Raw genomic sequence first — 9,070 nt, forward strand, 5'->3', positions numbered from 1 at the left:
TCCACACGTGGAACATAGAGGTGGATACGATGAAGGCGAGATTGGTTGATTTGCTTACCATTGACAGTTAGGTAGCAGACAGAATGAGATTTTCACTCTGCAGCGGAGTGTGCGCTGCTATGAAACTTCCTGGCAGATTAAAACTGTGTGTGCCGGCCGCGGTGGCCGTGCGGTTCTAGCGCTGCAGTCCCGAAACCGCGGGACTGCTACGGTCGCAGGTTCGAATCCTGCCTCGGGCATGGATGTGTTTGATGTCCTTAGGTTAGTTAGATTTAAGTAGTTCTAGGTTCTAGGGGACTGATGACTAAGATGTTAAGTCCCATAGTGCTAAGAGCCATTTTAAAAACTGTGTGCCCGACCGAGACTCGAACTCGGGACCTTTGCCTTTCGCGGGCAAGTGCTCTACCATCTGAGCTACCGGGCACACAGTTTTAATCTACCAGGAAGTTTCATATCAGCGCACACTCCGCTGAAGAGTGAAAATCTCATTCTGGAAACATCCCCCAGGCTGTGGCTAAGCCATGTCTCCGCAATATCCTTTCTTTCAGGAGTGCTAGTTCTGCAAGGTTCGCGGGAGAGCTTCTGTAAAGTTTGGAAGGTAGGAGACGAGGTACTGGCAGAAGTAAAGCTGTGAGTACCGGGCGTGAGTCGTGCTTCGGTAGCTCAGATGGTAGAGCACTTGCCCGCGAGAGGCAAAGTTTCAAATGGTTCAAATGGCTCTGAGCACTATGGGACTTCTGTGGTCATCAGTCCCCTAGAACTTAGAACTACTTAAACCTAACTAACCTAAGGACATCACACACATCCATGCCCGAGGCAGGATTCGAACCTGCGACCGTAGCAGTCGCGCGGTTCCGGACTGAGCGCCTAGAACCGCTAGACCACCGCAGCCGGCAGAGGCAAAGGTCCCGAGTTCGAGTCTCGGTCGGGCACACAGTTTTAATCTGCCAGGAAGTTTCAGGTACCAGACAGATTGAACATCCGTGTCAAGGTAACAAGCGAACACCGCGCGCCATACATGACGCCAGTCAATCTGGGGGAACTTTTGTTCAATCGGGTTAGGTGGACGACCTAATTGGAGGACATGGTATACTGTCTTTGTCTTGAGTAAAAGCTGTCTTGGTAAGGTGAGACGTAGATAACTGAGTTCAAGAAAGAAGTGTCGTATATAATGGAACTGGTTCACAACATCCGAGATCATCACTGGGGCTGACAGTGAGACCGGAGTATATGCCGACAGGAGGAGACCAGTGAGACTCGTTGGGCAACGTGTCCATACCGTCATCTGGGAGCTGACAAATAGTGCGCGAGCTCTATCAGGCACTTGAAACAGATAACGAACTTGTTATATGGAAACTGTTACAAATCGTCTACTTGTGAGAAATAGGTAAATTTTGTTTTCTTTGGGCTATATTTAATCACTATCATTCGCAAAGTAAAATGAAATTGGACGTTTCCAGTAGTTGGTCTCTATAATTCATTATATTGTAACTATATTTTTAGCAGTTCCGAATAATAAGAAGTAAAATGTTTTCACAAGTTACATCCTGACCTCATAGTTCACTGGCGAGCTCGTGTTCCAAATATATACGTGTTCCAAATATATATGTTCGAAATATATACATTGCTACGAATACACAGCATGATTTTTTGATGGAATATTTGTATACAGCTAGTAGAAGGCTCTAGTATTCATCACGACACTAATACTAATATCTTCGCTTTGAGAAACCGCGTCTTCAGTATCAGAAGCATTCATCATCGTTTCTGTCACAACCTCAGTTAGCGAAATGTGTTCCATGGTGATTATTCCCTGGTGATTATTCACGAACTTCGTTACAACAATTCAACATCTGAGAAACTCAGAACTCTCTACCAGGAGGATTTCAAGGAAGCAATAATACAAATAACTTACAATTTGATAATACACTCATTATTATTTGAAATTAAATCCTTGGCAGAGCGGAAGCAGATCCCATAAAGATGCTTAGACGACTTAGTAAAAGGATTTATTTTTGCGTCATATTGAACCGATCAATATAAACACCACAATTACCATTTGGAGCAAGACTATTTTTACAAGAAAATGTTACAGATGGAGTGTCAGACTCCGATGCGCCGAAAGTTTACGAACGCTAACCACCGCGAGATTAATGTCGCATCGCGGCTTTGGGGACACGTCACGCGGAAAGGGTAGTCCATATTTAATGCTCCGGTTTCAAAACCTGTAGAAAGACAACCACTACTCAAAGTGATATCAAATCTGAACAGCATTTTATTAACGCAAGTGAATCGTCTTGAAACAAAAAAATTCCACCAATAGATCGCGCCGTGAGCGTTAGATTTTAAGTGTGTGAATGCCTAAGTGACCAAACTGCTGAGGTCATTGACCCTTAGACGTACACACTACTTAAACTAACTTATGCTAAGAACGACACACACACACACACACACACACACACACCCATGCACGAGGGAGGGGACTCGAACCTCCAACGGGAGGGGCCGCGCAATCCGTGACAAGTGACCTCAAACCGCGTAGCGACTCCGCGAGGCTGAGCGTTAGAATATGGACACCAAGAGTTAGCGTCCGAGGCGCCCGACATGTTTGTTTCCACGAAGGATCGTGCGCTGCTAGTAAAGCTCTCTTACAAAAAGCTGCTGGTAAAGCTCTTTTACAAAAAATGGTGATTGTGTTCTGGTAGCGGACGCGCGAGGGTATGAAGAAACGCGTTGATCCGGAATCTGCTCAGGCTATGGAGTAAGTGATTACAAAATTCGAAAAGAAAAGTTCTTTTGAAGTACACTGTAACAGAGAGAGGAAAGCAGGTGATCCGACGTCTGTCGAAAACGTCGCAACAGCGCTGCAGGAGGAATATCAGTCCCCTAGACCTAGAACTACTTAAACCTAACTAACCTAAGGACAGCACACACATCTATGCCCGAGGCAGGGTTCGAACCTGCGACCGTAGCAGCAGCGCGGTTCGAGACTGAAGCGCCTACAACCGCTCGAAGAAAGTGGACAGCATATTGAACGTCTTGCTTCAGTTAGAAACCCATGTCATTTTGCTTTTTATGGGGTGTTTGGCCGCAGAACAATTAAACACCTATGTGATTTTGCTTTTTATGCTTCCAATCTCAGGACAATTAAGCACCGATTCTCCCAACCGATATGGGACGACTGGTGTAATACGCAACTCATATATCATTTGAAGCCGCCCATATTTACGTTGCTTTCAACGCTCTGTTGGTTAGTACTTTCAGGATATTGTGGCCGTTCTTTATGATGTTGGTAAGTACGGATTCCAAGTTAGTTCACTATCGACTATGAGGTGGACTGAATGGTTGTGGACTATTAGAATAAGATTTCACTGACGGAATGAATATTCACATTTATTGTTTAATTATTGGCTGGGTTTTCTCAGGCCTCAGGGAGAGTTTCTACTGACAGCTAAATAAGTCTGTGAAGAATTTCCGTTTCCTCAGTGAGATAAACGGTCCAGTCACATTATCATGACCGACGCCAACGTTCGATGTCAATGTGTGGCAGCATCAGCAGTGGACGGAGTGTGAAGTGTGTCGACGACGCGCTGAACAGTGGAGTCGTTGATGGAATGCGGAAAAGGAATAACTTATGTGATGTCCAAAATGGTATGATCATTGGCTTTTGGGCCAAAAGTGGAATAATTTCCGAAAGGGATAGGTTTGTAAACTGTTCGCTTACCGCCGTTGTTAAAGTAGGCTATATAGCGCGTGACAAGTGGCGCTCTCCAAAGTCGACGCCGTGGCAACTATAGTGCACCATAAGCCATATGTGCCAGGGGTTAACGACGTCTGAGTGGATGCGTATGGATAACAGACGTGCCACTGTTGAGCAACTGACCACACACATGAACCTAGGGTCTACCAATAGTGTCTACATTCCGACTGCTGTTCATCGGCGACAAGGGGTGAAATTTGTACGACAGTGTCGCAGCTGAACATCTACTGAGTGGCGACAGGTGGTCTTTTCAGATGAATCACGTTTTGTGCTCCAATGGACGGATTGCTGTTGGCGTATACGGCGTGGAACTTCTGAAGGCAAACACCCTGCATTATCTGGGGAATACTTTTGTGGCATATTCTGGGTGATCTTGTCAATCTGGGAAGCACAATGGATCAATATAAATACGCATCTATCTTTGGAGACGATGTCCACTCCTACCTGCTGTTTGTTATTTCTGGGAATGATGGCGTATATCAGAAGGGTAATGGAACGTGTCATGTAGCTCCGAATGTAAGTGCGACGTTCAAAGAACACCAGGATAAGTTTTCTGTACTTCACTTGCCTCCAAACTCCCCGGTCTTAAGCCACATCGAGAATCAGCGGGACCACTTCGATGGAGCCACGCTGCATGGATCCTGAACTGAGAAACATAAAGCAGTTGGCCACTCCATTGGAGTCTGCATGGCTCCCCATCCACGTGTATACCTTCCAGAACCTCAGTGACTCTATTCCGGCACGTTTCGCGCTGCAAGAGGCGGTTACTCAGGCTTGTCACGTGTCATCACATTAAAGTGACTGGGAAGCTGGCCCAGGTGCTTGCGCAGCTCTGTATTCTTGTAGCTGGTCATAAAAATGTGACTCCGCAGTCTGCTGCCTGACACTGTCTCAGCAGCAGGGAAGTCACAGTCACCTGGCCAGAGCTGTCAGCGGGAGCTTCATGATGCTGGTGGCGCCGTGAGAAGCGGCAGCGGTGGGAACCCACAGCCCTCCCCCACTCACACGCCCCACACCGCTGTTTGGCAGCCGCTGACGAGTGCGACCGCCGAGTTTTCACGGGAGAAAGCTGCGCAAAGCCCGAGCACGTCAGTCTGCGAGGCAACAGCTGCGCGGACCGCTTGTATAGGGATTACACAACTTTTTTCCTTCCGTCCGCTTTTATGCGGCTTGCTGCGGAATGTTTAATACATTAAATGAATATTCTACCGAATTAAATGGAACTGTGCAACCAATAGAAATGAATAAATACACTGCCAAAAAAAGCTGCAACACCCTCAAAGACAAGAATATTTTCTTGAAAAGTGACGTGACGGTATAAATAGGAGTACATCATAACAAATTCGGACCAAAGGAAACACCCATGAAACAGCAAAGAGTGCCCCTACAGTAGCATCAATACACAGTGGCGGCAAAGAAGCGTATTTTCTCTCGTGCAAACGACCATAATAGTGACGAATGGCATCCTGCCATATATTCTCCTAAACGTCCTGCATTTTTCGTTGCAGTTCGGCAATGGTCCTTACGGGCTCTGGAACACGAGTAAGTTACAGCTACACCAAGCTCCATATGCGATCAATTGGCAGGACATTTGGTGATCTTCCTGGTCAGGGCTGTTGTTATACTCCACGAAGAGCGTGTTGCAACAGCCTTAGGCAGACGTGATGAAAAAGCGCATCACCTTTCTGTCGAAGTGGCAGTAGAATAACAGTCCGTGAAATGTAGCGGGTCTTTATCCCACAGAAACACCGAATGTGTCCGCAATTTGTGACGCCAAAGCCTGGAGTGGTACCTGTGTGTACTCCACAAGCTGGACTACGCCGTACACGTGTTATATCCATCACAGACAGAAACTCTTCTCATCACTGAAGACAACAGAGCGCCATTCCACAACTCAGTACCTGTGCTTGGAGGTGTAGTGGTGTCAGCGATATCCTGGTTGGAGGCACACGGGGTAATAGTCCTGCGGATGCTTCGCAGTGGTCCCTGGTGAAACACCAGGTGCAATAGGTTCCAGTACTTCGTCCCTGGGGGATGTTCGGTCGGCCACCGCTGCTCGCAAATTTCGCATCGATCTTAACGTGTCTCTATACTATGTGGACGTCCCGAACCTGGTCTACAGGTGTTGGAAAGTTCCACAGATCATTCATGAAAGCAGCGACGTACCACTGTAACATTGTGCCCAAGATGTACACCGGTTAGTAAGTTACTTCCACCCAGACTCCCGCAGGCCCATAACGCGACTCCTTTCAAATATTTGAACAGCACTACGTATTACCCCTCAAGGCATAGGTGTGACATTTTTTATTTTGTTATTGTAACTTGACGTTGCTGTTTATATATGTTTGAAAGACTAAGTGTTGAGTCAAGTATGATCTGATACCTGATGCCGGAAGTGACGTGCTTCTGAATCTTCCTGGAACTTAAAAAGTGTGTTCCGGAACGGAGCTCGGGATCTTTGCCTTTCGTGGGCAAGTGCTCTGCCAACTTAGCAACTCAAACTCGAATCGGAACCCGTCCTCACAGCATTACTGCCGTCAGTATCTCGTCGAGTTCGAGACTCGGTCCGGACACAGTTTCAATCTGCTAGGAAGTTTCGCATCAGCGCACGCTCTGCTGCAGAGTGAACATCTCGTTCTCGTATGCTCTTGCCTTAAGCTGTCGAGACCTTTCTCACAGGATACAATAACTATTGAATATGAGGTTAGGAACCACAGGATATTCTATGAACAGTCGAAGATCGAACTGCGCTTTGGATTACTAATGTGAGCTATCTAACGGAGATAACTTTGCCAGGAATATTACGTAAGACATTTGCTCTCCATTAACATTTATTTTCGGCTTATTGGCCCATCATGAAGTAATAACAGAAGGTACAAGTAACAAATATGTATAATGAACTAATAAACAAATATTATCGAAACACAGGCAATTTCCTCGCTTTTAAACGTTAAACCTGCAGTTATGTTCGAGGTATATAACCACCTGCGTAATTACGTATTGGTACACCTATGGACTGTAATGCAGCAGCAGATCTGCATGGCATGAATCCAACAAGTCCTTGGTAGGTTCCCGGAGGTATCACGCAATTACAGTAAAATATGGATCAGTGATCCGTGGACTCGGAGCTGTCGCCCGGCCGAGCGGTTCCAGGCGCTTCAGTCCAGAACCACGCTGATGTTCCGTCGCAGGTTCGAATCCTGCGTCGGGCATGGATGTGTGTAATGTCCTTAGATTAGTCAGGTTTAAGTAGTTCTGAGTCTAGGGCATTGATGGCCTCATATGTTAAGTACCATAGTTCTTAGAGCCCTTTGAACCATTTTTAAGCTGTCCCCCAATAGAGTCTCAGATGGGTTCCATCGGATTCAGATCGGGCGGATCTAACTTCTGAAACGATCCTGCAGGATGATACTATCGCTGTCAGGTAAGGCATCAAGCATGAAGGGATGCACGTGGTCTGCAATGATGTTTACGTAATCTACAGCTGTCGTGGTGCTTTCGATTACCATCACAGGCCTCACGCTTTCCATAGATGCTTAAAATGGTAGCACACCAACAGCTAACTAATCGCCCCGTTAATGAAACGCTCGTTCCGATTCGCCAGGCCATAGCGGCTGCTGGTTGTCAAAATGTTTTCGTCAGTGGTTTTCTCCATTTGTGGTCCTTAGCGCCGTTGGAATGATTTCCTACTCTCTCTGCTCTGCATATACACGTTTCTTACAGTGTTACATGGCCATAACGCCAACAGGTGGAATTCAGTCTCGTGGTAGACCGTGGTCATTATCTTCCTCTTTTCACGTCATCCATCCTTCCTAGGAGGGTCGATAGAGCGACAGCTGATATGTATACGTAGCCAGAAATAAATCAACAGCCGCAATTTCATCAGGTATGGTAACGTAATGGTTGAGCTTATCATACAAACTATCAAGCAAAAGTGAACCAGTACCATCACCAGCGTAGGTAATACGGCTACACACTCGTAAATAACCTGAGCGAAACTCTCTTAATTTGTCGTCTCTCCAGTGTACGGCTTATTATCCTGCATAATCTATCATTCTTGTAGGGCAATCTTCATGAGAGGAATCTCGAATTTCTGTGTCATTAATGCTAAATTACTAATGAGCAATTGCAGCAAACGTCCACCTCCGTAGCTGAGTGGTCAGCGCAGATGGCTGCCATATGTGGGACCTTGGTTCGACTCCTAGTACTGCCAAATGTTTTTCCTTGGTTGGAGGACTGGTACGGAGAGCGCTTAGCCTCGTGATGCCAACTGAGACGCTATACGTGGCTGAGTAGTAGCGGCTCCGCGATTGGAAAGTCTGCAAAAAAGCCGGGATACCAGTTGAAATGTCTCCCTGTGAGGCGTTCCATTGATCTTGGAAAGCAACCTTCGGTTTTGCTACAATTCTGAATGACGTTCCGTGTGACTATGCTTGGAGAGAAAGATGGACGGCAGTGCGTGATGTTACAACGGCATTTCAAAGCCAAAGGAGACTGTCTTTTTAGATTTCAAATTCATAACTACGTTCTGTGTATCTGTGTAATCCAATACCATGTATTCATGCCATATCTTTCCTGTCCCCGTTGTCGTCTGCTACTCTTCTTTATTCGTGTCAGAGGTACACTAAAATGAACTGCTAGTATGAATTGTGGTTTGTCTGTAGCCGGCACCTCATGTTTCCCTAGTTACCGGCGGGTTTCCTTGAATGTTAAGGGCAGTTAAGCCAATCATTGAGCAGAGCTTTGAACACGGCTACCTCTAGTGGCAGCAGTGGCCACTGGTCAACATCCATTACGAGGCTGCTACAGGTGGAAACAGCTTACGCTCCCTGGGCCCTTCCGTGTTACTGTGTAGACCCTAGCGACGGGGCAGGTTAGTTTTACTGTTGCCTAGACCGCCGGTGAGTAAGGACGCTCTAATATCTGTGGTGCTAAATTGAAATGTGTAAGTGTTAGCTTTGCTTGAGTTTCCGGCAGGCACTCTGGGACGTGGCATTGATATTCTTGACGCACTAATTATTTCCGTCAACGAACGGTACTAATTTCATTAGTCTTCAGTTTGTTCGATCAGACCTTTATTGCAACTGCAACTTGACGTGACCGAGAGGTGACGCAACGTGATGTACAGTTTTAGTTAGTTACGTGTATTACGTATGAATGTGTCGTGTACTTTGTGGAATGCTTGTGTTAAGATTCTATTAATTTACCGTCCAATTCGTATTTCACTCCCACAAACTTGGTAGTCCGTACTCTGCTGTACCACGTTTGTTTCTTTGTAAACTAAGGGGCTTGGATAAGACGTAAACACCT

At 46.2% G+C, this 9,070-nt stretch overlaps 1 non-coding gene across 1 annotated transcript; it reads right to left on the reverse strand.

Moving 5' to 3' along the window:
- Positions 1-350: 350 nt before the first annotated feature.
- Trnas-cga lies at positions 351-424 on the reverse strand. The gene has a single exon. It is a non-coding gene; the product is annotated as a tRNA-Ser (tRNA).
- Positions 425-9,070: the final 8,646 nt, after the last annotated feature.

This window comes from Schistocerca americana, chromosome 8 (assembly GCF_021461395.2).
Source record: "Schistocerca americana isolate TAMUIC-IGC-003095 chromosome 8, iqSchAmer2.1, whole genome shotgun sequence".
Lineage (NCBI taxonomy): Eukaryota > Metazoa > Arthropoda > Insecta > Orthoptera > Acrididae > Schistocerca > Schistocerca americana.